Below are 17,026 nucleotides of genomic sequence, written 5' to 3'. Positions count from 1 at the left end.
ACTGACATTTCAGAAAAACAGTCGCACTCATTCCTTCAACCGTAGTGCATTGAGCTGCCCAGAACACAATGCATAATGAATGTGCTGCTGGGAGCCGAAATTCGTTCACTTCTTTGCTCTCGAAGAGTAGTGCATTTGACTCGAGCAGATCGACAGGGACCACAGTCGGTGGCATTGTTAAATGGACACGATATACACAACTTCAGTATAGTCTGCGAATTGTATACTGGTGCTGACGGGTGATGTCGGACATTTAATCTGGTACGGTCCTTCATAGGGCAGGGAGATTTATTTTACTTTCCCTTTTTTATTGTCAGGTTTTCAACACTATTAAAAATGTTGTTTGGTAATATAGTTAAAATTAGGGTTTTAAGTGTTGTACCCTGAAAGACGAACCTTATTCGCGTTGTCATTTCCGTCTACAGTGTAAGTGACGTTTAAAATTAGAAGGAATGTCAGCATTGGCCATAATTTTGATGATTTATTAACAGCAAAATCGATTTTCCATCACATAATGATCATCTTCAGTGCTGGAAGTTAACATTTCACATAGCGATCAATGAATAAGAAACAAAAGACCACAAACGCTGAAGGTATGTTCTTACCAACAGTTGGTTTATACTCAGGTGTATTTGTGGTCTTTTGTTTCTTATTCATTGACCGCTATGTGAAATGTTTAACTTCCAGCACTGAAGATGATCATTATGTGATGGAAAATAGATTTTGCTGTTCATAAATCATCAAAATTACTGCCAATGCTGACCTTCTTTCTAATTTTATTTATCATATGGTCCAATCCCAAAGAAAGCAGGTGTTGACAGATGTGAAAATTACCGAACTATCAGTTTAATAAGTCATGGCTGCAAAATACTAACACGAATTCTTTACAGACGAATGGAAAAGCTAGTAGAAACCGAACTCGGGGAAGATCAGTTTGGATTCCGTAGAAATATTGGAACACGTGAGGCAATACTGACCCTACGACTTATCTTAGAAGCTAGATTAAGGAAAGGCAAACCTACGTTTCTAGCATTTGCAGACTTAGAGAAAGCTTTTGACAATGTTGACTCGAATACTCTCTTTCAAACTCTGATGGTGGCAGGGGTAAAATACAGGGAGCGAATAGCTATTTACAATTTGTACAGAAACCAGAAGGCAGTTATAAGAGTCGAGAGACATCAAAGGGAAGCAGTGGTTGGGATGGGAGTGAGACAGGATTGTAGCCTCTCCCCCATGTTGTTCAATCTGTATATTGAGCAAGCAGTAAAGGAAACAAAAGAAAAATTCGGAGTAGGTATTAAAATCCATGGAGAAGAAATAAAAACTTTGAGGTTCGCCGATGACATTGTAATTCTGTCAGAGACAGCAAAGGACTTGGAAGAGCAGTTGAACAGAATGGATAGTGTCTTGAAAGGAGGATATAAGATGAATATCAACAAAAGCAAAACAAGGATAATGGAATGTAGTCGAATTAAGTCGGGTCATGCCGAGGGAATTAGATTAGGAAATGAGACACTTAAAGCAGTAAAGGAGTTCTGCTATTTCGGGAGCAAAATAACTGATGATGGTCGAAGTAGAAAGGATATAAAATGTAGACTGGCAATGGCAAGGAAAGCGTTTCTGAAGAAGAGAAATTTGTTAACATCGAGTATTGATTTAAGTGTCAGGAAGTCGTTTCTGAAAGTATTTGTATGGAGTGTAGCCATGTATGGAAGTGAAACATGAACGATAAATAGTTTGGACAAGAAGAGAATAGAAGCTTTCGAAATGTGGTGCTAATGAAGAATGCTGAAGATTAGATGGGTAGATCACATAACTAATGAGGAGGTGTTGAATAGGATTGGGGAGAAGAGACGTTTGTAGCACAACTTGACTAGAAGAAGGGATCGGTTGGTAGGACATGTTCTGAGGCATCAAGGGATCACCAATTTAGTAGTGGAGGGCAGCGTGGAGGGTAAAAATCGTAGAGGGAGACCAAGAGATGAATACACTAAACAGATTCAGAAGGATGTAGGTTGCAGTAGGTACTGGGAGATGAAGAAGCTTGCACAGGATAGAGTAGCATAGAGAGCTGCATCAAACCAGTCTCAGGACTGAAGACCACAACAACAACAACATGGTCGTTGTGCACACAGCAATCAATAAGTGCCGTTTATTTTATTTCAGTGCCTGTAGCGTCACTCGTCAATGGATTTTGTGCATTGCCAGCATCAACAAAATTTAGTGAATATTTTAGTTTAAATTCGTTGACTTTGCTAGCATCGACAGCCACACGCTAGTTCCACACACCTACACGGTAGGCGATTTTTTGCTGCCGCTGCCGGTCACGCGGCACTCGCCACAAAAACGCAGGCCGCCGGCCCTGTTCTGTAAGTTCTCCAAAGTATCTCGCTGTCACTTCGCTCAGTGGAGCGTTAGCGAAATACTACACACAAGATTCATACTTCATAACACAGTCACTAAATAATAGATATTAAACTTATTGAAAAGTGTTCCTACAGAAAATATTTAATTTGAATAAGGCATAAAATATTTTGTATAGGAGCACGCGTCAATAAGTTTATTATTCATTATTTAGTGACTGTGTATAAAATCCGCAGCTCGTGGTCTTGCGGTAGCGTTCTCACTTCCCGCGCACGGGGTCCCGGGTTCGATTCCCGGAGGGGTTAGAGATTTCCCCTGCCTCCACATGACTGAGTATTGTATCATCATCATCCTTCAGCCCCATTTCGATCGTAGGAAGGCTGTGGCAAACCCCTTCCGCTAGGACCTTGCCTAGTACGGCGGTGCGGGTCTTCCTCATCGTCCCCTACGCTCCTCGGAGTATGGGGCCTCATCATCATCATCAAAGCATAAAATAAACTGTAAATCGAATTTTTATATCGCAGCATGGCACTAATTGTATTCAGTCCTACGGAGAACTCTGTCCTACATTTCGTACACAGTCGCATTTTTTACTTTACAGTCTCCTCTGTGCGTCTTGGATTCCGATCAGCGGCCGTAACAACAGACAACCTCAGCATGTCCCGACGAGAGCACAGATCACTTACCGCGAGTTATCCCCTGTAAGTGATTGATTGATTCTAAGAAGACAAGTCACCAGCTCGGAAGGAGCAAATTTTGTTCCACGTTTATGAAATAAACGTGAACGTGTTCAGATTTCAAACCTAAGTTATTTTTAGCAAACCTTAGATGACTTTACTGTCTTCTGTTTTACTGAAAAGTTACCTGCGTGAATGAAATTTTATTTCTCTATAAACTCTCACGCAAGATCGAGAAGTGAACGGAAATTTTAATAAACTTGGCACGCTTGCTACTAATGTAGTACTATTGTTGACTAAAAAGTTCTGAATTTATTTTAACATCAAATAATTATCTGCAGTAACTTTTGTAATTAAATGGAAGATAATAAATAAACGACATATAAAAAGTCGACCATATCGTCTTCACACTAATAGTGTTGCTCTGAAGGACCATAAAACATAACAATGGAACGATGTGTAAGAGAACAATTTTCTCTCTTTATTCTGTGCTACAAATATTGAATAATAGTACTACTATTTAAACTGAATGTACTTCAGGAAAGAAGAATGCTGTTTAAGTTAAAATAACTTTACAAGAGTTCCAATAACATGTTCTTTATTAGCCCTTCACATACTGTTAAAAATGTAGTACTCAAACCCAGATAACGTTACTGGTTCCTTAACAAAATCCTGCAACCCTTTCGGGAAGGCGGTAGCACAGTGCTTTTTTGCTTCTCTGTACCTCCTCAGCGGTTGCTTTAAAATCATTTGCGTGTAATTTTCACCAAACAATTTTTAATATTCGGGCCAGTCTCCTGACATTGCTTGAGTCACTACCCGGTGGCAATTTATCTACCTCAAACGGAGAACTCATTCCACAACGCTGATTCTACACACATGTTACAACAGTTCTGACATTCAGTACGGCACTCAGTGGCACTTGGGTATATGATTGTGGACTCACCAAATCAGCCCATTTACTTTCCAGTTGTGGTAAGGTAGTTTCAGAATTATCAATTAAAGATCAAGACGTAAATCGCGTGCTCTTCGATGGTGAAGAAATAACTGTTCGAATACACTTCAGCTAACGTAGTAGGAATCGCATACAAGAAGCATGTTGCATCTGAAAACAATATATATATACATATATATATATAGTTAGTTACGTGATCTACCCATCTAATCTTCAGCCTTCTTCTGTAGCACCACGTTTCGAAAGCGTCTATTCTCTTCTTGTCCAAACTATTTATCGTCCATGTTTCACTTCCATACATGGCTACACTCCACACAAATACTTTCAGAAACAACTTCCTGACACTTAAATCTATACTCGATGTTAATAAATTCCTCTTATTCAGAAACGCTTTCCTTGCCATTGCCAGTCTACATCTTATATCCTCTCTACTTCGACCATCATCAGTTATTTTGCTCCCCAAATAGCAAAACTCCTTTACTACTTTAAGTGTCTCATTTCCTAATCTAATTCCCTCAGCATCACCTGACTTAATTCGACTACATTCCATTAGCCTCGTTTTGCTTTTGTTGATGTTCATCTTATATCCTCCTTTCAAGACACTGTCCATTCCGTTCAACTGCTCTTCCAAGTCCTTTGCTGTCTCTGACAGAATTACAATGTCATCGGCGAACCTCAAAGTTTTTATTTCTTCTCCATGGAACTCCAAATTTTTCTTTTGTTTCCTTCACTGCTTGCTCAATATACAGATTAAATAACATCGGGGAGAGGCTACAGCCCTGTCGCACTCCCATCCCCACCACTGCTTCTCTTTCATGCCCCTCGACTCTTATAACTGCCGTCTGGTTTCTGTACAAATTGTAAATAGCCTTTCGCTCCCGGTATTTTATTCCTGACACCTTTAGAATGTGAAAGAGAGTATTCCAGACAACATTGTCAAAAGCTTTGTCTAAGTCTACAAATGCTAGAAACGTAGGTTTGCCTTTATTTAATCTTTCTTCTAAGATAAGGCGTAAGGTCAATATTGCCTCACGTGTTCCAACGTTTCTACGGAATCCAGACTCATCTGAGGTCAGCTTCTACCGATTTTTACATTCGTCTCTAAAGAATTCGCGTTAGTAGTTTGCAGCTGTGACTTATTAAACTGATAGTTGGATAATTTTCACATCTGTCAACACCTGCCTTCTTTGCGCGTGGAATTATTATATTCTTCTTGAAATCTGAGGGTATTTCGCCTATCTCATACATCTTGCTCACCAGATGGTAGAGTTTTGTCACGACTGGCTCTCCCAAGGCCGTCAGTAGTTCTAATGGAATGTTGTCTACTCCCGGGGCCTTGTTTCGACTTAGATCTCTCAGTGCTCTGTCAAACTCTTCACGCAGTATCGTATCTCCCATCTCCCATTTCATTTTCATCTACATCCTCTTCCATTTCCATAATATTGTCCCCAAGTACATCGCCCTTGTATAGACCCTCTATATACTCCTTCCACCTTTCTGCTTTCCCTTCTTTGCTCAGAACTGGGCTTCCATCTGAGCTCTTGATTTTCATACAAGTGGTTCTCTTTTCTCCAAAGGTCTCTTTAATTTTCTTGTAGGCAGTATCTATCTTACCCCTAGTGATACAAGACTCTACATCCTTACATTTGTCCCCTAGTCATCCCTGCTTAGCCATTTTGCACTTCCCGTCGATCTCATTTTTGAGACGTTTATATTCCTTTTTGACTGCTTCATTTACTGCATTTTTATATCTTCTCCTTTCATCAATTAAATTCAATATTTCTTCTGTTACCCAAGGATTTCTACTAGCCCTCGTCTTTTTACCTACTTGATCCCCTGCTGCCTTCAGTACTTCATCCCTCAAAGCTACCCATTCTTATTCTACTGTATTACTTTCCCCCATTCCTGTCAATTGTTCCCTTATGCTCTCCCTCAAACTCTCTACAACCTCTGGTTTAGTCAGTTTATCAAGGTCCCATCTCCTTAACTTCCCACCTTTTTGCAGTTTCTTCAGTTTCAATCTACAGTTCATAACCAATAGATTGTGGTCAGAATCCACATCTGTCCCTGGAAATGTCTTACAATTTAAAACTTGGTTCCTAAATCTCTGTCTTACCATTATATAATCTATCTGATACCTTCTAGTATCTCCAGGGTTCTTCCATGTATACAACCTTCTTTCATGGTTCTTGAACCAAGTGTTAGCTATGATTAATTTATGCTCTATGGTGCTTTAAATCTAATTGATTATTCAACATGAACTGCGCATTTTTTTTATATCTGAAATTTTCCACTTCTTCTAATATATGCAAAATTTTTCTTTTTTTTTCTTTTATGAAGTATTGTTAAATTTTGTGATGGGCTTATAATGCTCTGCCCCACATCACGTAAGTGCATTTTAACGCGGGATTATTTAAGTTACGGTGTTCTTGAAATCTTTTGCGTAATGACCTACTGGCTCACCATACATATGCATGCAATGATTGTCCTAAGCCACACGACGCGTTTCAGCATTCGTATTAGCCATTATGAAGTGACTCTGAAACTGCCAGATGTTACTACATAATATAATGGGCATATAGACTTTTCTTTAATAATAGAAGAAGAGATACAATACTTATATATGTACAGTGCAAGTGCAGAAATAGTATACAACTTACGTTATGCTGTAGAGAAGCAATAGAGGATAACAGTAGTAGAATTCAAGTCGATTTAAAAACGTTTCACACCCAACGACGTCACTAGTTAAAAGGGCTTATCGCTATTATGAAACTGTGTAGTCCGATACTTTAAAACTGTTAACATAGTTTGGTTTAGAAAGAGTTATCTGATGTGTTTTCAGTTTGCGCTGTATGTTTTTTTATAATATACTGGCAGCTTCCTTTAAGGACTTTCTGCATGTTCACAGCTTCAGAAAAAGTATGTTTACAAACAAGTAAACAGTTAGCTAAACAGTTAACAATGCATCGAGTCCCAGTTGTTCCCCTCAATAGTTCACGATGGTTCGAATTTTACTCGTTACAGGTCGTACCACTACTCTCGAATTTGACACCTCTTTCATTACAACTGTTACACATTTATTAATTCCAAGTAATTACTTTCAGCTTTTATTTGAAAAACGTGCAATTGTAATTCTGTAACTTGTCTGAATGTAGCTCTTGTAAGCTGAAGCATGTTAACATTTTTTTTCGGATTGTATGTTTTCATAAGCACGAAAAGGTGTATAAATCGTATCAGGGACGCGGACAACAGTCAACTCATTGCTCGCCTCCAAAGGCAAGTGGACGCAACGGTCAGCTGGTGCCGCTCCAATAAGATTGCCCTCAATGCCGCCAAAACTACGGCAGTGTATTCCACTAAACGGCGCCCTGTACTCCGCCACAACATCTCAGTCGGGGGCGTCCGGGTCCCGTGGGCCCAAGATACCAAGTATCTCGGGGTCTGGTTGGATAAGAAACTTTTCTATCACCGCCACGCAGAATACATCGCCCATAAAGGGTTAAAGTTGACTAGGGCCATGTACCCGCTCTTCTCCAGCCGAAAGCTGAATTTAGATACCAAGCTCCGGCTGTATCACTCCGTTGTACTACCCTCACTAACATATGGTTCCTCTGCGTGGGCTACGGTTAGTAAGTCCCGGATGCTGACGCTCTAGCGCCTACAGAATGAAGTTCTCCGGTGGAGTCTTCACGCCCCTCCGCTCACCAGGATTGTCAGTCTGCATGAGGAAACAAATACGGCCCTTCTCAAGACGACCACTCGCCGTAGGGCTCGACAACTATACAGTAAAGTGGAAGCCCTCCGTGAGACGGTCGCTGGACTACAAACCATCGGCACCACAGTTCCACGGCGCTGGCACCGACAACCCGTTTCGCTCACCATCCTGGAGGACTCAGATTCGGGCTATGACTGACGATAGACCCAATACGACCACGTTTTTATGCCCTTTTCATACAATCATTAGCAGTGTCTTGCTCTCGTCCCACCACTTTTTTCTTTCCCCGTAGAGTTGGAGCATTACTGCACCCCTCCTCCGTACTTCCTCCGTCGGAGGGTGTCACGGAACTTAAAGTTCCACCGCCACTCCTTCAAAGTGATAGTTCAGCTATTATTCAGCCGTTGTGTTGAGTCTTCTCTCAATTGTGCACCGAGACAGTTGGACCGAATCTGAACCGGTGACGCTGTGTAATAGCAAACTGCCACAAAAACAGTGCAGTCGTAATGCAGAAACAGAGCGATTTATCTGACGTCCAAAAGGGCATGATCATTAGCGTTCGGATCGAGGGCTAAAGCATTTCCGAAACGGCTAAGCCTATAAACTGTTCGCGTACCGACGTGGTTAAAATATACCGTACATGGCAAAACGGCGCTATCCAAAACCGGCGCCGCGGCCGCTGTGATGCACCACAGGCAATAGATGACAGGGGTGAGCGACGGTTGCGAAGATGTGTACGGACGAATAAAAGTGCAACTGATTAATTCTTCTCGGGTTATCAGCCGAGTTGTGGCGTCGTCTTGTCGCAGCATTTCAATGAGTTTCGTACCCATCATCTTCTGGCGATGGGTACGAAACTCATTGAAACGTTGAGACAAGACGACGCCACCACTCGGCTGATAACCCGAGAAGAATTCATCAGTGGAATACGCCGTGAAAGACTGCAAACGCAAAAGTGCAACTGTTGAGCAACTGACAGCCCAGATGAACCAAGAAGGTACCAAGAGCGTCTCCTGAACGACTCTTCAGCGAAGCTTGCTGGCCGGTCGATGTGACCGAGCGGCTCTAGGCGCTGCAGTCTGGAACCGCGCGACCGCTGCGCTCGCAGGTTCGTATCCTGCCTCGGGCATGGATGTGTATGATGTCCTTAGGTTAGTTAGATATAAGTAGTTCTAAGATCTAGGGGACTGATGACCTCAGATGTTAAGTTCCATAGTGCTCAGAGCCATTCGAACCATTTTTGAACCTTGCTGCTTATGGGTCTTCTCAGCAGGTGCGTAGTTCATGCACCCATGCTGACTGCTGTTCATTGAAAACAAGGGCTACAATTTGCACTACAATTCCGGAACTGAATGTCCACTGAATGGCTATAGGTGGCCTTTTCAGGTGAATCACGTTTCATGCTCCATCGTTGGCGTGTAGTGCAATGCAATGATCATAGGAGGGGAACACGCTGGAGCAGGGGGCGTTATAGTCTGTTAAATGTTTCCATGGCTTTTCTGGGTAATCTTATCGTTATGTAAGGCACAATTGATCAATACAAGTATGCAAATATCCTTGGGGACCATGTCCACCCCTGAAACCAATTTCCTTTGTCCTCGGCACGATGGCACTTACCAGCGGGACCGTGCAACATGCCATACTGTGCGAAGGGCACCAGAGTGAGTTTATCGTACCCCCATGGCCACCAAACTCCCCAGATTTAACCCAGTGGAGAATCCGTGGGACCACCTCGGTTGGACTGTACGCTCTAAGGATCCTCAACCAAGAAGTCTAGCGCGGCCGGCCACTGCACTGGGGCTCCACATCCCTATTGTCATCTTCCGAAACCTCATTGACTCTTCCTGCACCTTTCGAAGCGGTCGGCGCTGCAAAAGGTGGTTGTTCATGCTTTTGAAAGGTAGTCACATTAATCCCCGTGGAAGCCATCAAACACGTAAAATATACCTACCAGGACCAATATTTAAAATACTTTAATTTTATGTAACTTTACGATTTTTCATAAACGTCGAATTATCGCTAACATTTTTGCGTAATTTGTAGTCTTTCAAAAGTAATGCATAACTTTAGACACGACGGTCAGGTCTTGAATGCCTCGATAGGGGTGGGAATTCTGTGTTTAACACACAATACTTCCTTATTTGTACAGCCATTCAAACAGTTGTTTGACTAGGTATGGTTACAAATATTTTATGTACGTAATGAGCAAACAGACGCTGAGTATTTCGTACAGATACTTTCTTACTCACTGGTCATACCGGACTCGAGAGTCCATTACCGCAGCAACGTATTTTCGCCATCTGTCCCTGTCTTGGGACATTTCCTTTTATTCACCTTCAATATCCAGGCTCCTCAAATCAGCCTTCACATTGTCGTCCCATTTACGCCTCGGTCTCCCAACAGGACGTTTTCCTTCTAGGTGCCCTAGCAGTACTCTGCGCGCTGCCCTGCCTTCATCCATTCGAGCTACGTGACCGGCCCATCGCAGCCTACGTGATTTAATAATACTGATTATGTCAGGGCTTGAATAGAGTTCGTGAACCTCTTCGTTATGCAGTTTTCGTCACTCTCCCCTAATGTCATCCCTTTTCGCTCCGAAAATTTTCCTCAAAATTTTGTTTTCATATACTCGAAACGGCTTTTCGTTTTGCACAGTGAGAGACCAAGTCTCACACCCATACAGCATAACTGGTAGAATAATAGTTTTGTATATTCTAATCTTTAAATTCCTAGACAATGCGCTACAGTCGCAGGTTCGAATCCTGCCTCGGGCATGGATGTGTGTGATGTCCTTAGGTTAGTTAAGTTTAAGTAGTTCTAAGTTCTAGGCGACTGATGACCTCAGAAGTTAAGTCGCATAGTGCTCAGAGCCATTTGAACCATTTGAACCTAGACAATATCCGTGATGAAAGTAATCTATTCGGTGAGAAGTAATGGTTCAAATGGCTCTGAGCACTATGGGACTTAACATCTGTGGTCATCAGTCCCCTAGAACTTAGAACTACTTAAACCTAACTAACCTAAGGACATCACAAACATCCATGCTCGAGGCAGGATTCGAACCTGCGGCCGTAGCAGTCGCGCGGTTCCGGACTGAGCGCCTAAAACCGCTAGACCACCGCGGCCGGCTCGGTGAGAAGTAGCACGCATTTTCCCCCGGTATCTCTTCTTCAGTTCGGATTCAATCTCATTTCTCGAAGTGATGTCCACGCCTAGATACTTAAATGTGTTCACTTTTTCAAACTGCATGTCTCCAACTCTTAACATTTCCTGATCTATTGCTGTTGGCACTCTAGTAGTAACCAGGTATTTAGTTTTGTCTTCACTTATCCTTAGACCTACATCTTCACTAGCCTCGATTAACGCATTCGCATTTGCTGTTACAGATTCTTTCCTATCGCTAATGATGTTCAGATCATCTGCATACCCTAATATCTTAATATTTCCATTTAACTCCACACCCTCTGAATTATCTGCTGCCATTCGTACAATACAGCGTGTTACAAAAAGGTACAGCCAAACTTTCAGGAAACATTCCTCACACACAAATAAAGAAAAGATGTTATGTGGACATGTGTCGGGAAACGCTTAATTTCCATGTTAGAGTTCATTTTAGTTTCGTCAGTATGTACTGTATGTTCTTCCACCTACGCTCAATGGAGCACGTTATCATGATTTCATACGGGATACTCTACCTGTGCTGCTAGAACATGTACCTTTACAAGTACGACACAACATGTGGTTAATGCACGATGGAGCTCCTGCACATTTCAGTCGAAGTGTTCGTACGCTTCTCAACAACAGATTCGGTGACCGATGGATTGGTAGAGGCGGACCAATTCCATGGCCTCCACGCTCTCCTGACCTCAACCCTCTTGACTTTCATTTATGGGAGGATTTGAAAGCTCTTGTCTAAGCAACCCCGGTACCAAATGTAGAGACTCTTCGTGCTCGTATTGTGGACGGCTGTGACACAATACGCCATTCTCCAGGGCTGCATCAGCGCATCAGGGATTGCATGCGACGGAGGATGGATGCATGTATCCTCGCTAACGGAGGACATTTTGAACATTTCCTGTAACAAAGTGTTTGAAGTCACGCTGGTACGTTGCGTTGCTGTGTGTTTCCGTTCCATGATTAATGTGATTTGAAGAGAAGTAATAAAATGAGCTCTAACATGGAAAGTAAGCGTTTCCGGACACATGTCCACATAACATATTTTCTTTCTTTGTGCGTGAGGAATGTTTCCTGAAAGTTTGGCCGTACCTTTTTGTAAAACCCTATATATTCTAGGACTGAATTAAAAAGTAGCGGAGACAGGGCATCTCCCTGCTTAAGTCCGTTCTTTACTACAAATTCTTCTGACTCCAATTTCCCCACGCGTACTCTACCTTTTGTGTTTTTCAAACTCGCTTCTATAAGTCTAACATACTTCTTTGGTATTCCAAGTTCCAAAAGAATTCTGTACAATTTTGACTGCAATACTGAATCATATGCTTCTGTTAAATCTATGAAAAGATTATGAACTGGTTTATTGTATTCCCATTTCTTAGATACAGTAAGCATATTTGTGAACGATAATTTTTTTTTGGCCATTGAGAGAAGCGGAAACAACAAAAGAATTTATGATTGCAACAGGCACTGTTTTCAATAGAGGTGTCCCTGACCAGACTCTTCCGTCCGAGGGTGACTGTTGCTGTTGGCCTCGAAGAGACGGCGCAGGCTCTGTACGTCATCGCTCCCGTGCACACTCCAGGGGACCGTTTCCTTTATGATGCGAAAGCTTAAAAATTCCGTTTATAGGCAGCTGTAAATGTTTGGCGGCGTGAGGTTTTTCCTCGTGTGCCGGTTGCGGCGCGCGCCGAATCGACCCGCCCGCCGGCCCCCACCCTCGGCCGCGGCCCCCCACCACCGGCCGCCACCCCGCCACGCGCCCCCTCCCCTCGCCCGGCGGCAGTCCCTCCAACTATGCAGGCGACTGGCCGGCTGTGCCATCAGTGCGTTTATAACTGTGCGCCAGCGAGGTGGTGTGTTGCGCGCCGCCGGCTCACACGCACGCGGTCCCGCGTCCTGCCCTCGCAGCACAAAGCGCCCTAGCAGCCATGCTGCTTCCCGCGCGCTTCTGAATCTCCCGGCTCGTTCCCTGCACACTGCGCCAACACCACATTCCTATTATTTACCTTCCCGGTGATAATAAGTTTTTGCCCGAAAGCGTCCACTAAGAATCACAGGACGTTAGTCAAAGCAAATAAAACAATACCCGCGGAAGGCTCTCTGATCTTCGAGGGACGGAGCACGTGCTCCAGTGCCTGACCGAGGCGTGTTTCCTCGAACACACAGGCAACGCGACTGGCAGTGGTGAGTACTGCAAGAATTTCAATTGTTTTCGAGAAAATTACTGCTTCACTTCGAGTAAAAGCCTATCGCGGTACGTGTGTGATCGCGCAGCTAAAACATTACGGCTCGATACTTGCGGCTATTTTCGGCAGTCACCCATAAATGCTTAAGAAACGCATTTGCCTTAGGAAATAGTTGTAGAATTAAAAAAATTGTTCCATGTATTCGTCAAACGCCGCATCCGATCGAGCGCAACGGGAGCACGTGGTCGTAGTAAACACAGGTGTAGGCGCTTGTGGTACCAACTGCGCGCGTCAACACGCCGCTTGGCGCGCTAATGACACATTCCTACCACCGCGCTGGCGCAAAAATTTTCATCCTTCGTGACTGTTTCAGATACAACATACTTGTAATTCAAATCATTTGGTGTAACTGAATTTCTTAATACGGAACAGTAGTGAAAAAACTGGATTTCGTTTTAAATACTGACGACGACACGCAAAATTTCCTGTTGATCAGCCAGTTTGTTGTTACAACACAAAAGGATCGCCCCCTGTCATTAAAGAATAGTATTTTGCCTTTTTCCTTTCCGAGAACTATTCTACTCTCAGTGTGTGCCGATGTAGTACTAATGCTTTCAATATAAACCATTTGGATTCCTATTGCAATAGTTTCGCTAGTGGCTGTAAATATAATGAATGTGGAAAGGCGTGTGACGGCTGATAAATCACTGTCACTCACATGGCATTCATAGTATTATTATTATTATTATTATTATTATTATTATTAACAAACCCACTCAGTTTTACTGGCCAATGTTTGTCATTTGCAACCTGCTTAGTCTTAGAAGATACTAGCTAAATACAATTATGATGCAATTTTAACGTATGTTTAACATTAAGTTGTGAGTATAAAGATTTGTCATATGTGGAAAGGAGTTATAATTACAAATTAAAAATACGCAGAAATCGTAAAAACATTCATAGCAAACGATTAATAGCGTGGTCATACTTTCCAGCGTGTGCCGTAACCATTGTCAACAGGGCTGAGAAAATAAGTAATGAAATAATATGCAGCAACAGAAAAGTCTGTTTGAGCCTGATTGCTGTCAAGTAAACTAACTCCTTCATTGAGCAAAACTCTAAATTTCTTTCTTGTACTGTTGACAGGCACTTTACGAAAAATCTAGGGTACTTGCATTTCAGAAAATTCTCAACCTAATTTTGTTGTAAATTATAGCAATTTCACCACGGTCTGGATTGGTCTTGATTCTGTTTTCACAATTTGGCGGCTATAGTGATACATGAGTGTCCAAAAACAGTAACGGGACATTTAGTTTATCAGACATGACATATCGACATGGAGTCATTGTTTTGAGGCCTTCACTGGAGAGTGAAAATACCCTCTGGAATCATAGTGTTTACGTGATGTGGCAACAAATGATTTGCCACAGACGGATAAAGACTAAGTTATAAAATACTCCATTGACTGCCGAGTCATCACCGCACTCCTCCGATCGTGTCATAAAACCGTTACGCTTACGCCGCGGTCGAAACTTCCGTTATTACCCTCCTTTGCGGAGGAAAACGTACGGCATCTGTCAGGAATTATGGCGTACGCTCCGTAAAATCTATTGAACATACAATTACTCTCAAATGACACAGTAATATGCCCATTTATTTTTGAGAACTTTGTTCGAATGAAAAGCGCTGCCACCGCAGTGCAATATTTCACGACTCCCATATTTCGGTGTTGAGAAATAGACGACTATTTCCCGTGGATATCCGGAAATAATTTATATCCCGCGGCGTACTTTTTCCGGCTGCACCTATATATATGTATCGTGGCTCGCCAACAGGCGAGAGCCTTCTTTGTGCGGGAGGCATGGTTGCAGCGCTTCCGATTGGCGCGAGGCGGCGGCGATCACGTGACTGGGCGGCGCGGTCCCTGACCTGCTACCTGCGCCCGCCTTTTACATTCAAGTTCATTACCATTACGCGCGGCCACCGCCGCGACACAAATATTGCGCGCTCCCTGCACCACGTTTGCCTCCACGCTTCACCCGCACTTCATTACTCCCGTGAGAATTTCTAATTCGCTGCGAGTACATTATTTTGCTAGCGTAAAACTATTGGACACAAATAACAGTAATATTGTTCTGAAGCTCTTACCACCGCCCGCGGTTGCAGGTTAAATTAATGGAAACACATGTCCTTCTCTTATGAAAACAACTGCTTTTTTAACGTCCAAACATGTATCAGGATCTTCTTACAATCATCAGAAGGTACTTCTGTTGAGTTCTTATTTTCTAGAATGTTAGTTTCTGGAAAACCTTTTTTACATTATTATAAGGCTTGCCACATTTGTTATAAATGGTAGTTTTCCACTGTGGCTTATCAATAACGTTCACAGTGTATATGTTCATCTTTCCACAGCAGACGAACATGCAGATGGGATAATATACCATGAAAGTAACTACATAACCTACATAATAATGTAAAGGAGCACCTTCGGAGCTTATCTCTGTTGAAAATGTGGACTGAATAAAAATACCCACTAATGATGCCACAAAGGTGCTCGTACATATTTGGGTATCAGAAACAATAGTTGTTTTCATGATAAGAGCACCTGAATTCCCGTGACATTGGACACAAGTTGCTGATGAGTCTTTCGCGTGATATGGCTGTGGTCGAAGAAACTTTTCTGTTTCGGATGTCTCGTCCAGAGCTGCACCAGACATCTTCAGAGGTGCTCCTGGGGACGCTGAATCCTGTCGACTGATGAGCCGAACGTCGGTGAGCGGCATGTAAAATGGCCATGTAAAATGGGCGTGGTGCAGTTTACACATGATCAGCAGAGGTAATATTTGTCAGAGATAAAACTTGACTGTCGATTGTCTCTCGTCAAAGATAAAAACTTATGTTTCGGTTCCGCAGAGCCACTGTACATATATCATTGAGTTTCATGGCTTCTTTTCTGTTTAAACTGTCACTACGCTTATATATTTCGACTGCTTCTCTATGTAGTCGTGGATAATAGCGTGTCACAGTAGACAAAAGTTTGGTTTCGGAAAAGTTCACTTTATGATTTCCTGACTGAAGAACACTGCACTGCTCTAGTTGATATTTCTACTTTCCATAATTGCCAAGGAAATTTATGACTGAAAGGAGGTAAGTCTTTGTCGACTACGGAAAACAGAGAAATCAGATGTACCAGAGCATGCTCTTCAGTCAGCAAATCAAAATTTTATCTACTATGGTAAACTATTATCTACGATTATACAGAGAAGCCATCGAAATACATAAGTAAAGCGACAATTTCAAGCGAAAAGGAGAAGACGTGAAACTCGATTTTTGTGGACAGTCGCTCTGCAGAATCGATAGATAAGGTTTTGTCTTTTACAGGCGACAATCGACGGTTAAGTTTCATCTCCGAAAAAAATTCTCTCTGCTGATCACGTGTAAACTCGACCACGCCCACTTTACACAGTATTAACATCGCACCCGAACGTCCGACTCAGTAATCGACAAGACTCAGCGTCGCTGGAAAAATCTCCGAAGATGTCGAGTGCAGCTCTGGACGAATCGTCAGCAACCGAAGAGTTTCTTCGACCACGGCCGTAGCCCAGAAGGCTCATCAGCAACTACGACATAAGGTCGTGAAAGACTTCATTGCATGACTGGACACGAGACAGCAAACGGCCATATTGTTGACTTATTAAGTGGAAACAATTCTCATGCCCAGGCGTCAAGAGACACAGGTTTGGACATAACGTCCTGTCGGCGTGAAGTAAATATCACAAGTTCCTATTGGACAGGGATTGGGAAGGAAATCGGCTGTGGCATTTCCACAAGATCTATTGTGGCGTTCACCTTAACCGGCCTTCGGCAATCATGGAAGACACAGATTTGCGTCTCTTGTAGCGAGCTCGAATTCCCTCTCCTCCCTAATGAGTGTTGTGCGCGCCAACCGCTCCAT

General features: G+C 42.8%; 1 protein-coding gene across 5 annotated transcripts in view; it reads left to right on the top strand.

Annotated features, from left to right (window-relative positions):
- The first annotated feature begins 12,723 nt into the window (after nt 1–12,723).
- Nucleotides 12,724–17,026, top strand: part of LOC126470158 (protein O-linked-mannose beta-1,2-N-acetylglucosaminyltransferase 1-like) — a 2,280,325-nt gene continuing 2,276,022 nt past the window's right edge. For all 5 annotated transcript variants that reach the window (XM_050097778.1, XM_050097779.1, XM_050097777.1 and 2 more), the window contains exon 1: nt 12,724–13,069. The gene's annotated coding sequence lies outside the window, so the exon portion shown is untranslated. The remainder of the gene's footprint in view (nt 13,070–17,026) is intronic.

This window comes from Schistocerca serialis, chromosome 3, assembly GCF_023864345.2.
Source record: "Schistocerca serialis cubense isolate TAMUIC-IGC-003099 chromosome 3, iqSchSeri2.2, whole genome shotgun sequence".
NCBI lineage: Eukaryota > Metazoa > Arthropoda > Insecta > Orthoptera > Acrididae > Schistocerca > Schistocerca serialis.
This window is presented reverse-complemented; position numbering and strand designations above follow the sequence as displayed.